Source organism: Canis lupus, chromosome 20, assembly GCF_011100685.1.
Source record: "Canis lupus familiaris isolate Mischka breed German Shepherd chromosome 20, alternate assembly UU_Cfam_GSD_1.0, whole genome shotgun sequence".
Classification (NCBI taxonomy): domain Eukaryota; kingdom Metazoa; phylum Chordata; class Mammalia; order Carnivora; family Canidae; genus Canis; species Canis lupus.
In genome coordinates, this window is record NC_049241.1 from 25,194,350 (window position 1) to 25,209,157 (window position 14,808).

The 14,808-nt window shown below is 37.9% G+C and overlaps 1 protein-coding gene across 22 annotated transcripts in view; it reads right to left on the reverse strand.

Annotated features, from left to right (window-relative positions):
* The window catches only part of SLC25A26 (solute carrier family 25 member 26), a 196,316-nt gene that overhangs the window by 31,738 nt on the left and 149,770 nt on the right, over window positions 1–14,808 (reverse strand). The gene's annotated exons all lie outside the window — the stretch shown is intronic.

Consider the following 14,808-nt stretch of genomic DNA (forward strand, 5'->3'; position numbering starts at 1 on the left):
GAACAAGTGGGGGGGCAAAGGAGGGCGGGGAGCGGGGGAGGAGGTGGCAGTGAGGGGAGCAGGAAGACAGAGAAAAGGAGGGAAAGGGAAGGAAAGAAGAGGAGTGAAAAGGAAGAAAAGGAGGGGCAGGGAGGGAGGGAAGGACGGAGAGAGGGAGAGTAAGGAAGGGATGTCCAGGGGAGGCACAAGAATGAACAGAGCAGGTAGGAAAGAGAGGAGAGGAGACACATAGAGCCACTTACAAGAGGAAGCTGAGAAATAGGGACAGAGGAACAGAACAGCCAGTCTGACAGTGGGAAGGGTCAGCTTGTCAATGGTGCAGGAGTACAGGAGCACAAGTGGGCCTGATGACTGGCTAGTCCCCAGAGTAGGCAGGGAGAGGAGTCATCTGCAGTAGCCCAATGTGATGCTGAGGACAACAGCACACTGATGGCAAGTGTCTGCAGTCAGGTGGTTAACACTAAGAACTAGAATTACCAAGCGCTTCTCATGTATCAGGTACTGTGCTAGTAAGCACTTCCTGAGCTTTATTTCACTCCTCTCAACAACCCTGTATGGCAGTTAAGTATTATTACTACCTCCATGTTACAGATGAAGAGGAGGTTCAGGGAATCTGTGTAACTTGACTAAAGACACCCTACGAAGCCCAGACAATCTGACTCCAGAGCCCTCTGCTACTCTACCTAGAAGACATCTAAGTGCATTGATCTGCACATAAATTCACCCCCAGTAGAATCTGCTTTCAATGACATCTCCTAAAATTTGAAAACAGAACCACACCACCCTATTTCCTAAGACAAAAACACCTGAACTCCACTCAACACCACCCACTAGCCTCTGTGACACCCAGTCACTGCCCAAAAGGGCTGTGCTGGGATGATGCTGCTCTGAGCAGGCCATGGCCCCAGCATTGTTTTCTGTATTCAGCTCAGCTGTAAGTTAAGAGTAAAATATGGACTTTGAACATTATCAATATGCATATGGGTATGTGAGTGCTTGAAGTGTGTGTGTGCTAGAGACCACTACCTTGAAGGCATTAATGGATATTTACCTTCAAATGAATCAACGGCATTCAATTACTCTGAAGTATCTACACTTAATCACAAATTAAAAGTCTAACATCTTCTGTCTTACTCTGCTGGAGCAAATAATGGTCCCAGGTTTGAGAGTGGACATGGAGAAAAAAATCTGTCTTCCTGTCAGGCAGGAAGTGGTAATAAGAAAAAAAAAATCAATGACAACAATCCAGTTTAGGCTGACAAAAAGAATCTCAGAGAAGTTTGCTGTCTTCATAATAGGCAGCATCCTACCCTGGATGTCAAAATTGCTCAACAGGAGTGAAACGGAGTTTAGTTTTTTTGTCACCAAAACATGAAAGCAGTGACGAAAAATCTATTCTGAAACTAAAGTTCAATTATATTAGCTATTTAAACCCCCCAAACTGACTGTATAATAGTTTTCTTTTTTGAGGGAGGGAATGGTTTAAGATTTTATTTATTTATTTGACAGAGAGAGTGCACGCACACAAGCAAAAGGCAGAGGGAGAGGAGAAAAGCAGGCTCCCCTCTGAGCAAGGAGCCTTATGTGGGGCTCAATCCCAGGACTCCAAGGTCAGGACCTGAGCCTAAGGCAGATGCTTACCTGACTGAGCCACCCATGCACCCCTGTATAATAGTTTTCTAAAAGTTTTTCTAAATTTCAAACAAATGCATAGCATGTAATAGAATATCCAAGAAGACTAAGAGGTACTAGGATTATAGATGATTTTCATTTTCTTCTTTGTACTCACCCCTCCCAGATATAAGTTTATCACATTTTAACAAGAATGTAAATATTTCATATTTATAAAATTTAAAAAAGGCCTTATAACTTATTTTAATGGTCCACAGAGGCATTTTTTACTTCTGGATTAAAATAACCTGGGGTGCCCAGGTGGCGCGGTTGGTTAAGCATCCGACTCCTGGTTTCAGATCAGGTCATGATCTCACAGTCCTGGGATCCAGCCCCACAGCAGAGTCTAGGGTCTATGCTCAGCGGGGAGTCTGCTGGAGATTCTGGCTCTCACTCTCCCTCTACCCTACGCTCCCCTGTCCCTGCTGGTAGGCGCTCAGGTCTTCTTTCTCAAACAAATAAGTACATCTTTAAAAATAAATAAGTAAAAATAAAAATAACCTGTAAAACTTCATTGTAGGATATCTACGCTTTTGGGATACTTAATGTATTAGAGTTTGAACCCTACAGATGAGCATTTTGCCCATTTTCCTTTACTAAAAGCTACTCATTAAATTGTTCCTTCAAGTTTAAAGAAGTAATTTAAAAATCACACAGTTGAAATGGCCAAACTATTCTATAGGGTATTTATCTTAAAAAGTGAGCCAACAGTAAACCCCAGCTTTACTCTCTAAAACGAGATTAACTGACAGTCTAAGGTAATTAAATGCACTGTAAATGCTTAAATAATTAAATTTATTTCTGGTTTCTGGTAGTGAAATATCCCTCTTAAGATAAACTCCTGATGTGTAAAAAATTTTTCAAATATTCTTCAAGTCAAAATTCTATTGAATGCTTTTTGTCATTTACAAGATGAAGAAACAATAATGAAAATGTGTTCCACACATGTGAAAGGAGTACTGCCAGCGAATACAGCTCCCGGGCTAAAACAAACCCTTTTCCCAACCTCTACAGAACATGGGTCTGACAAAGAGCTAGCTCCCTCCCCATGTCTGGTTTGGAGTTACAGAACAGTGATGTTTCTTCAAAATGTGGAATTTTAAACCCCAAACAGATGTAAGCTGTTATTCTAAAATGTTTTATAGATGAAGAAAATGAATAGCTGCACTCAGAGGTCTTATATTCCAAAACACAACATACTCATTTTATTACACCAAAAGTTACAAAATGGCTCACTGTTGTGACCTTTTTAATGCCTCCATTTAAGATGTTGTGTTTGAATAAGGTTGTTACGACCCAGGGCACTAATAAGTTAGCAGCAGTAAACCCAGCTACCATCAAAGAGGCAGATGCAGAGGGGAAAAAAACCTGCTAAAATTCAACATGGATTCCACTTAGTAGTAATAAACACAGCAATAATGCTGTACAAGAGTACATGTGAGGATTTCATGTGAAGTAGATAAAATTAAATATAGGCGTGGTGAGCAGGGGAAGGAAGTGTTGGGCATTACTAATGAAATAAAGAATTTACAAAATTACATTATGAACATGCTTTACCTCTCATTAACTACTGGACCAGAATCATCACTGAAGCCAATCAATGCTTTTTTTAACCCTGAGATCTTAAAACAAGTGTCTGTGACCTTATGGTACTTAAAAAATAATGAAGTGATTTATAACAAACCCAGGGAATATAAAGATATGATTTCTAAGGTTTTATTTATCTCTAAAATTCTATTTTTCAAAAAAAAGTCTATTTTTCAGTGGAAAAAAATCACATTAGAATATCACCACTGTTTTAAAAAATACTTGATGGTTAGCTGCAATGAACATAATACTACTATGAATGCTCTAGGAAGCATAAGTTAAAAGCTATGAAAGCTATTGTACGTTGGCAGAAATAACCTAAAACTCTCTAGCAATAAGACAAAAAAAAAAAAAAAAACGGAAACTTTTTGCTATGACTTCAAATTAATAGGGGTTTGAAGTACAGCATGGAATTGGCAGGCCTGCCATGGATACCACACTGGGTCCGAGAACTGACTCATTCCAATTTTCAAGGGATCCTACAAGTGACCCACAGAGATGTCTCCTTTTTGTTGCCTGACAGTGTCCAAATTTCTATGACTGATTTAGCATTTTCCACTTTAATGTTGCAGCGGTAACAAAGCGATTCTCCTCTTAAATATGCTATGCCTTTTTTCCATTCAATCCCAAAGGTAACAAAGGACAAAGCAAGTTGAAGACCTAAAAACCTTTGCTTCTAAGTGACTATTGTTCCAAAATTTAAAATTAAACAAAAAAAGGTGAGAAACATTCAAAGCTGGTCTGCTAGCATTTGACAGGACAGAAAAGAATTCTAACAGTCAATACACACTGATTTTTCAATTTAACAACCAGAATCCACTTACTCTCCATACATAGAGAACAGAACACCTACCTAATAAAGGAAATTAACCTAAAAGTAGGAAAAATCTAAAGTGAATTATTCCTTAGGCTTTTAAGAGATGTTAAAAGTCGTTCCAAAATATCTTTCCAAAAAAAGCACAAAGTGGACAAAAGAGTATCAAAATGTAACACGAAAAAGGAGAAGTGTGTAAGTGGTTTGACTCTTAAGTAAATCTTTTAAGAACTCATCCAGGAGCTCTGAGAATATTACCAATCACTAACTCCTGTGTGCTGGGCACAGCAAGTCCTTGACAAATGTTAGCACTGAAGGTCCTGATCAGATTTTCTTTCTCTGCATTCTACAGAATTATCACAGTAATTGTGTCTGGGTGGAAGGTGCTCCTAGTATATCAACGTATGTGTGAGTGCGCCAGGCACAGAGCACCATTATGTAGACAAGATAACAACAATGTCAAATTAGTCCGTGGTCCACTATACTTCTGAAGTCCTAAAAACAAGTTTCACTGTTTTTTACAAGTAAAAAGTGGTTTTGGCTCAGATCACGATCTCTCAGGTAGTGGGATCGGTCCTACATGAGGCTCCACACTCTGTTCAAAGGTTCTCTCCCTCTGCCCCTTCCTCTGCATGCCAATCTGTTCCCTAGCTCTCTTTCTCAAAAATAAATAAATAAATCTTTAAAAATAAAAAAAATCTAAAAAAATCTAAATGATACTGTGGCAGAAATAAAAAATGTTTTTACCTAAAATTCATATGGATTCTCAAGAGACTCCAAATAGCCAGAAATTATTTTCTTTAAAAAGAAGAACAAAGTTAAGGTCTCATATTTCATGACTTCAAAACTTACTACAAAACCATAGTAAGCAAAATGATGTGGCAGTGGCATCAAGACATACACATCGATGCAACAGAGAGCCCAGAAATAAACCCTTGCATATATACAAATGGTCTTTAACAAACCATTCCAGGATTGTACATGGGGGAAAGGGAATCTCTTCAACAAATAATGCTAGAAAACCTGAATATTCACAAGCAAACAAATAAAGGTGGAGTCTTACACCATATATAAAAATTAACTCAAAATGGATCAAACATCTAAATGTAGGACCTACAACTATGAAACTCTAAAGAAGAAAACATAGGGCAAAGTGTTCATGACAGTGCATTTGCCAATGCTTTCTTGGATACAACACTAAAAGCACAGGCAACAACAGCAAAACAAGACAAATGGGACTACATTAGTATTTAAAACTTTTGTACACCAAAGTACATAATCACTAGATTGAAAAGACACACTATGGAATGGGAGAAAAGGTCTGCAAATCATGTATCTGACAAAAGGTTAAGATTCAGACTATATTAGGGGTCCCTGGGTGGCTTAGTGGTTAAGCATCCAACTTTTGATTTCAGCTCAGGTCATGATCTCAGGGTTGTGAGATCAAGTCCTGCATTAGGCTCCGTGCTCAGTGGGAGTCTGCTTGAGATTTTCTCTCTCTCTCTCTCTCTCTGTCCCTTCCCCTGCTCAAGCCCTCTCTCTAAATAAAGAATATATTTTTAAAAACTTCTATAGCTCAACAGCAACAAAAACCTACCTTTTCAAATGGGCAAAGGATTTGGACAGACATTTCTCGTGAAAAGATATCCAAAAGGCCACAACCATATGAAAAGATGTTCAATATTATTCAACAAAATACTGTGTGTGTGTGTGTGTACACACACATACATAAATATGAGCCTTAAAAACAAGGAAATTCTGATAAATGCTACAGAAGGAATGAATCCTGGGGACATTATACTAATTGAAATAAGCCAATCACAAAAAGACAAATACTGTATGATTCCACTTATGTGAGGAATCTAGAGTAGTGAAATTCATAGACACAGAAAGTAGGACGGTGGTTGCCAAGAGACAGAAGAGGGAGAAGGAGAGTTCTTATTCAATGGGTACATAGTTTTAGTTCTGCAAGATGAAAGGAGTTTTGGAGACCAGTTGCACAACAATGTGAAAATTGTAAATTTTTTTAAAGGTTTAATTTGTTAAAATACACAAAGCATTTATCATCTTAAACATTTTTTACAGTTCAGTTGTATGAAAGTTACTACTAATAAAAAGGCAAGCCACAGACTGAAAGAAAATATTCACAAAATAACCTGAAAAGGACTTCTTTTTAGAATATATAAAGACCTTTCAAACCTCATTAACTAAAAATAAAAGTGGGGGGGATAATCCAATTTTTAAATTACACACAAGACTTGCACACGCACTTCACAAAGAAATACATATACAAATTGCTAACATAAGCACAGGAAAAGATATTCAACATCATTAGTCATCAGGGAAATGTTAATTAAAACACACTGAGAGAAAAGGCCACTGGTTCCCCAAAAGCTAAACACAGAATTACCGTATGACGCAGCATTCTGCTCCTAGGTATACAGCCAAAATAACTGAACACAGGGCCTCAAACAGATACTTGTACATCAATCTTCACTGAAGCATCATTCACAATAAATCAAACAATCCATGTGTCCACCAACAAATAAACTAAAAATTAAAATGGGTGCCACCCATACAATGGAGTATTATTGTGCCATAAAAAGGAATGAAGTTCTAACACCTGCTATAGCACGGAAGAACCATGAAAAACATCATACTAGGTGAAATAAGCCAGACACAAATGGGCAAATAATGTATTGTTCCACTTACATGAAATATCTAAAATAGGCAAATTCATAGAGACAGAAACCAGATTAGGGGTTACCAGGGGCTGGGGGGAGAGGGCAGTGGGGAGTTCTTCCTCTAGGAGTACAGAGTTTCTGTCTGGGGGCGGGGGGAAGACAACATCTTGGGACCAGGCATTGGTGACCGTTCACTAGATCGAGAATGACACTAATGTGTACATTTAATGGTTAAAGTGACAAGTGTTAGGTTTTACCTATTTCACAGCACGATTTAAAAACTGTTTTTCAAAAAGCACACACTGACAAGGCACTGTACAACCACTAACAGGCTGACATCAGAAAGACTGAAAAAATCAAATAAGAGTAAGGATGGATAGCAATCACAACTCTATTTTGCTTGTAGGAACTTAAAACAGGACAATTGCGTCCAAAGGATCAGTGTTTGATCCAGAAATTCCACACCTAGGTATTTAGTCAAGAGCAATAACAAAATATGTCAACGATTAAATTTGTCATGAATGTCATAGCAGCTTTAATCACAACAGTTACGGCCCATCAACAAAAGTAATGCTATATGTAGTGTGGTATAGTCCTACTGTAGAATAATGGCAATAAAGTGGAAAGAACTATTGATATTTGCTATCACATATAATGTCCCTCACACACGTTATGCTCAGCAAAAGAAGTCAGACATAAAGAGAGTTCATACTGTATGGTTGCTTTTACATCAATTTCTAAGAAAAGGCAACACTATCCCAGGTGGGCAGACTGCCTGGGATGGATTACTACAGAATGCTCTAGGTTATGGAAATACTCAATATCATAATAGTGATGTGGATTATAGAAGTGTATCCATCCTTCAAAAGTATACATCTATCCTTTGTGCATTTCAATGGATACAAATTTAATCTTCAAATGTACTATAAAACATACAACAGTAATCAAAGTCAAGAGTAGGAGGTGATACAGATGAGTAAAAATGGCCGAATATTGACACCAGCTGAAGCCTGGAGAGGAGCACTTAGGCTTCATTATACTATTCCATTTACCTTGTGTGTGTTTTAATTTTCCCATAGCAAAAAAATGTGTATAGGTAAAGCAGAATTACATTCTCATCTAAAAATTCATACACAGAAGCCTAAAATGAAAAGGTCAAAGTGAGCTCCCTACCTCCATTTAACCAGTTAACTGACATTTGAGCCCAGGACACTTAGTTTTGGTTTGGGTTTTCTCATTAAACGTCAGTATAGGAGTCCTAAAACTGGATTTTTCTCCTAACAATATCATAGAGATATTACCATATTCATTAATTATAAATCTGTCATTTCTGATCAATGCATAGTATTTCACAGTATTTATCCTCGATAAATTATTTCTATTTTTCTCATAAAATGCTCTTTTTAATATTTCTAATATATAGCAGATCCTAGACATATCGCACAGATTATAAATACACTATTTCTGAACAAACTTATGACAAGGCTTAGAAGAGGAAGGCCCAACATTAACCCTTCATTAACACAATCATCCTTAAAAATGCCCAAGGTTAATATTCAAGTCTCTCAGAACACAAAGAAATTGTCTTTTAGGTATCAAGTTTAATTTACCAAATCAATCAAAATGAAAAAAAAAAAAATAAAACCACACTGGCTTTTACACTGCAAGTGATTCTAACACACCATTCCACACTGACTCCTAGCAAATGTTCAACACTTGCATTAACACTTAATCCTGCAACCAGAGGTCTGTAAACATAACTTACATGGTAGGATTATGGTATCAAAAATTATACCAACATAGGTATGACTGAGCAGAATGTAACTATGGGGTCACAGGTAGATATAACCTGTGGTCTTCCTAAAAAGATGAACTATTTTTATCAGTTGGGGTTCTTAGGAAATAAAGTTAAAAATACTTTTAACAGTTTTCCATTTAGGGCAAGAAAAAATTTTTAAAATCTATCTTTAGGGGCAGCCCGGGTGGCTCAGCGGTTTAGTGCCGCCTTCAGCCCAGGGTGTGATCGTGGAGACCTGGGATCAAGTCCCATGTCAGGCTCCTCGCATGAAGCCTGCTTCTCCCACTGCCTGTGTCTCTGCCTCTCTCTCTCTCTGTCTCTCATGAATAAATAAAATCTTTTTAAAAAATCTATATTTATATAAATATATACACATATGCCAATGCCTTCATTGATACATTTATTCTCACTGATTTCTTTAATGAACTGTGGATCACTCAATTTCTACAATGATCACTCAGCAATTAGGGTGATTCTTGCAAATGAAACCTGAACTTATCTTCTGGTGTATAAGAAGCAAATGGAGAAATTCATTTTCAGTTCTTAAGAGTCATTTCCAAAATGTTAAGCCATGTTGACTTAAGCCTTCTAAGAAAACAGCCAGAGAGTAGTTGAGGGAGGTGCTTGAGACAGAAATTTCACAACAAGAATTCCTGTCAAGATGTTAGAACTCTGGCACAGGGTCAGGAAAACAGATGCTTTCAGTTGGAATTTGCATGCAACTTTAATCCTTCACAAAACATAATCAGGTTGTTCTTCATATTTTTTTCTGCAGCTGGGAAAGGCATTCGCATGTATAGTCACTTGGCTTTCCCACTTACAACTCCATGCCTCCCTTTCAGCCAGCACGGCTTAGCTCCTTACTCAGAAAACAAAAAGAGGGGTGAGGAAAAAGTTGTAACTGACCCCTCAAGAAGTCCTACAAGAGAAAGGAAATTATTTTGCTTATTATTCTACCAACTATCCTTGTTAACTGAGGCACATGCTTATTTATCCAGGTCTTCCCCATATCTGAATCAATCTATTTTTTGGTAATAAAGACGTTCTAACTGATGGTTTCCCAAATTCTAAAAAATACAAATAAAATAAATAAATAAAATTTAAAAGAACAGCCAAGAGCAATAAACTTCTCATCTAATATTTGAATCATCTGTATACCTGCATCCTTTGGGCATTTATGCAGAATTACAACTTGAAAAGAATCATAAAAAAATAAAAAGATTTGCATAGTGGTTAGGCCATGTGAGTGGCTCACTTGCTCCCTCACTGCTTCCCCCACTTAGCTATCTTCCTCTCAGGACAGTCCCCAACTCTAGCCTCCCCTAGAATAATGTAGTAGTAAAGGCATATTTGAAAGCAGTTCCGTGAACATAAAATGACAACAAGGAGGCTGAGCAGTAGTGTGGCAATGACCAGTTTACAAAATGGTCAGAAGAAAGGAGGGGCTGCAGAGCAGAAGAGAAGAGAAGGACAGTAGCTTGTTAAGGGCTATAAGGGAGAAATGTCTGCCTTACTCCTCACTGCATCCCAGGGCTTGGCAGAACAGAGTGCTCAGGAGCACCTGGATGGCTCAGTCGGTTAGTATCTGCCTTTGGCTCAGGTCATGATACCAGGGTCCTGGGATCAAGCCCCACATCAGGCTCCTCACTCAGAGGGAAGTCAGCTTCTCCCTCTGCCTCTCCCCTGCTCATTCTCTCTCAAATAAATGAAATCTTAAAAAAAAAAAAAAAAGAAAGAAAAAGAAAAAGAACAGAGTGCTCAGTAACTATCACATAAGTGAAAGGAGGAAAAGCAAAGGAATGGAAGAAGAGAAGGTAGGCAATAAGGCCGGTGCAAAATTAGAGTAGAATCCAGCATCCAGTTCTTTTGGCTCATAGTTCAATGAATATTCTTTCCATTTATCAACTATTGATCTACAAATATTTGTTAGAACAATGTGCCAAGAGCTGATCAATAAGGGGAAAAAAGTATCAATCAAGATGCAAAATGATAAAATATAAAAATAGATCCCATTCATTCCATCTGTTGATTAAGTCAAAAGTCAGATACATATGCATACATACACATCCCAGGAAATAAAAGCTTTGCATAGCCACTCCATAAATGTAACCCCAATGAACTCTTATTTACTTCTCATAGAACACAGCATTCAAGCACTGGTAGTAAGAACTACAAATAATCTTTTTTGTACCATTAAAGAGAAGCCACACTTCCAAAAGGGTAACTTTGGGTGGAGTTTAGGGCATTAGATAAATGAGTGTAATAAACTGCCACAAGGCACTGCCCTCAGTTTTCTGATTTCTTTATCCTCAGTTTTGCTACATGGGCTGAGTCCTATTATATAATTATATATTATATATATATTTTATATATATAATTGTAAACACTCCTCACAGGTAGTGTTTGACTATAACCATAATACTACTTTATGCATGTCAGCCAATTATGAGAATATTTAGGAGACAGAAAATAAACTGTAGGGTTTGATACAGATTTTTTTTTAAATGATAGATAAAAATAAATGTTACCCAATTAAATGAGAAAGAAGAAATTATCAGTTAGCCATCAGCCAGATTTTATCAGTTAGCTGTGATGCATTACCAAAATGACCCTCAAATCCCAGTGGCATACATCAAACTCATTTTTCCCATTCACATTACATATGTCACCTGTAAGTTGGCTATGGCTGCCTTGAGGCTGTAGCTTTTGCTCCATGTGTCTTATGATTCTAAGACCCAATTAGAGGGAACAAACCATATCTGAGACATGCCATTCTCAAGGCAAAAGGTAGGAACTGAGAGGAGGTTGTCATATCTCTGTTCAGAACTAGAATACATTGCTTCCACATATGTTCCATTTATTAAAACAAGTCACAATGACAAGCCTGACTATGGGAGAGGGAGACACTGCAAATCACTTGACAACAGGAAGGGAAGTATAATTGATCCTTTTACATTGAAAGAAGTGGAGTGGAGAACTATAATATAATTTATCCCACAGACCTTCCAATTTCCCATCTAATGCTTTTATCCTTACTGTTGGTAAACCTAGGCCAAAGCATACATCTATAATCATTAAGAGAATGATAAAATGAAAATCTAGGGCCAAAAAAAGATTCCAGGAAGATGATGATGTGAAGTTAATACACCCCCACTTTCTGTGTTGTGACTCCCACTACAGTTTCAATCCCTGTGCTGCAAAAGGTATAGGCCTGATGCCTGTAGGTTACTAAATGGAATTGAAGGCTTAAGCTCTTTGGAGTATAGAGAAAGAGACTGGAATATGTGTCTCTAATTTTTCTAGGAGCTGGGCAAGTACCTGGAGTCTAGCCTTTCGGAACTTTGGAACTACTCTAAACTACTGGCTTTAGAAAAAGCCTGGTTTGAGGAGAGCTGATGACCCTTGGGTAGGGGGCAAGGTCTCCCTGAATCATTTGTGACCAAGACCAGAACTGGGCCCTTATGAGCTGACAGGGAAAATATGACAACACATAACATTGAGCATCTGAAAAGACAGTTACCAGTCATGACAAAGGGAGCAACCCCACAACTGAAAAGAGCTGTGTGAAGAGTAAGAGGCCAATAATGGTCAGAAAAATAATAAGCTAACTAAGGGAGAATTAATTACAGCAGACAGAAGTCTTCCTGCATCTAAAAGCACTAATTTTCCAAATAAACCATACAAATGATTAAAAGAAAGAAAGAGGGGATCCCTGGGTGGCTCAGTGGTTTAGCGCCTGCCTTCAGCCCAGGGTGTGATCCTGGGGTCCCGGGATCAAGTCCTGCATCAGGCTCCCTGCACGGAGCCTGCTTCTCCCTCTGCCTGTGTCTCTGCCTCTCTCTCTTTCTGTGTCTCTCATGAATAAATAAGTAAAATCTTTAAAAAAAAAAAAAAAAAAAAAAAAGAAAGAAAGAATGGATCATGGCAAAAGTCCAAATTTGTGGTATGAAAGATCAAATGGAAAAAAGAGCTCAAAGCAACAAAAGAGAAATCATGATAGAAGAGATAAGAGAATTGGAGGACAGAACTAATGAGATGAACAGCAGTTCCAGCAAAAGAAAGATGAACAGATAGTAGTAAGGCAATAATAAAACACATACCAGAAGAGAATTTCCTTGGCCCAAAGACTTCAATCTGCAGATTAAAAGAGCTCACTTTATTCTATTCTAGACATAGACCTAGGCATAACTTAGTAAGTGCCTAAACTCTGAGAGAAAAAAATTTACAAGCCTGCAGGTGGAAAGAACATATTCCTTACAGAGGGGAAAGCTTAGAGAGCTACCAGACTTTCCCACCTGCAACATCAGAAGCTAGAGCAGTGGTCCTAACAAGTATTGAGAGAAAAATGGATACCAAACCCTACACCTGGCACCTGGAAGGAAAACAGTATGGAAACTCAAAAATGTGCAGGGAAAAGGGGAAATATTTTTTTAAAGATTTTATTTATTCATGAGAGACACAGAGAGAGAGAGAGAGGCAGAGACACAGGCAGAGAGAGAAGCAGGCTCCATGCAGGGAGCCTGATGCAGGACTCGATCCTGGGACTCCAGGACCATGCCCTGGGCTGAAGGTAGGCACTAAACTGCTGAGCCACACAGGGATCCTCGAAAAGGGGAAATAAAAGGTAATCATTAATGGAATGGAAATGTATAGTAGAAATTCCAAAGTAACAAAAATTAAAAATCCAAAATAACTTAAACCAGCAAAAATAAGAGCTAAGAAACCACAAGTTAAAACATATAACAAATAAAGCAAGTTAAAAGAACAACTATTTTTATAATAGGTGAAGAAAGTAAATTACGCCACTAGAAGAAGGACCAAGTCATATTCTGATTAAAAAAAATACTCTGTTTAAAATAAAACAAAATGGTAAAGAAATGGTTAAAATGACAAGCTTGGCATAAAAATTAGGTTTAAGGATTAAAATGAATAAATGGGATTTTTTTTTTAAAGAACAATAAGTAAGGGGTACCTGGTGGCTTAGTGGGTTGATGGAGGCCAACATGGAGCTCCAGGCTCAGCAGGAAGTCCGCTTGAGATTCTCGCTCTCCCTCTCCTTTTGCCCCTCCCCCTGATCTCTCTCTCTTTCTCAAATGAATAAATCTTAAAAAAAAGAGAGAGAAAAAAAATGCCCGGAAATAAAGTCAACAAGAGGGGCATGTGACCTATATCAACAAATCTATAAAATTCCATCTAACAAGATCTGAAAAAATGTAGAAACTATACTGTATTCTTGTCAGTTTTCCCAAGCTTAATATATATACCTTAATTCTTTCAGTTATAATTTTTAAGAACTGTACATTGATCTTAACAATTACAGAAGAATAAATGCCCATGTATAGCCAAGAATTTTCTTTTTGCCAAGAGTATTTTTTTAAAAGGTATCATTTATTTATTCATGAGAGACACACATACACAGAGAGAGAGAGGCAGAGGGAGAAACAGGCTCCATACAGGGAGCCCGATGTGGGACTCGATCCTGGGACTCCAGGATCACGCTTTGAGCCAAAGGCAGATAGATGCTCAACTGCTGAGTCACCCAGGCATCCTGCCAAGAATATTTTTAGAAACAAGAGCAATAACTTTCAACATGTATGAGAATTTAACTTATGAAAAGATGGGGAAAGGTGCTGGCAATAATACACTACAGGCAACTATAAGCAAAGAGAATCCCATCTTACTCCAAGCACAAAAAGTAAATACTACACAGATTAAATGTTAAATAATTCCTTTTGTTAATAATCTTCCAGGGGAGATGAGTAGAGGTACGGAGTAACTGGTGATGGGCATTAAGGAGGGCATTTGATGTAATGAGCACTGGGTGTTTTATGCAAATGATGAATCACTAAATTCTACCCCTGAAGCTAATAATATACTATATGTTAACTAAATTGAATTTAAATTAAAAAATAATCTGCCAAAAAATCTAAGAAAACATATGTACTTTATATAAAAGGGACCTTTTTTTTAAAATTTTTATTTATGATAGTCACACAGAGAGAGAGAGAGAGAGAGAGGCAGAGACATAGGCAGAGGCAGAAGCAGGCTCCATGCAGGGAGCCCGATGCGGGATTCGATCCCGGGTCTCCAGGATCGCGCCCTGGGCCAAAGGCAAGCGCCAAACCGCTGCGCCACCCAGAGATCCCTATAAAGGGGATCTTAAGCCTAGAAGCTATAAATGAGCAGACAGACATATTTCCTAATGAAAAAAATAAAAATTTCTTTTTTTTTTAAGATTTTATTTATTTATTCAT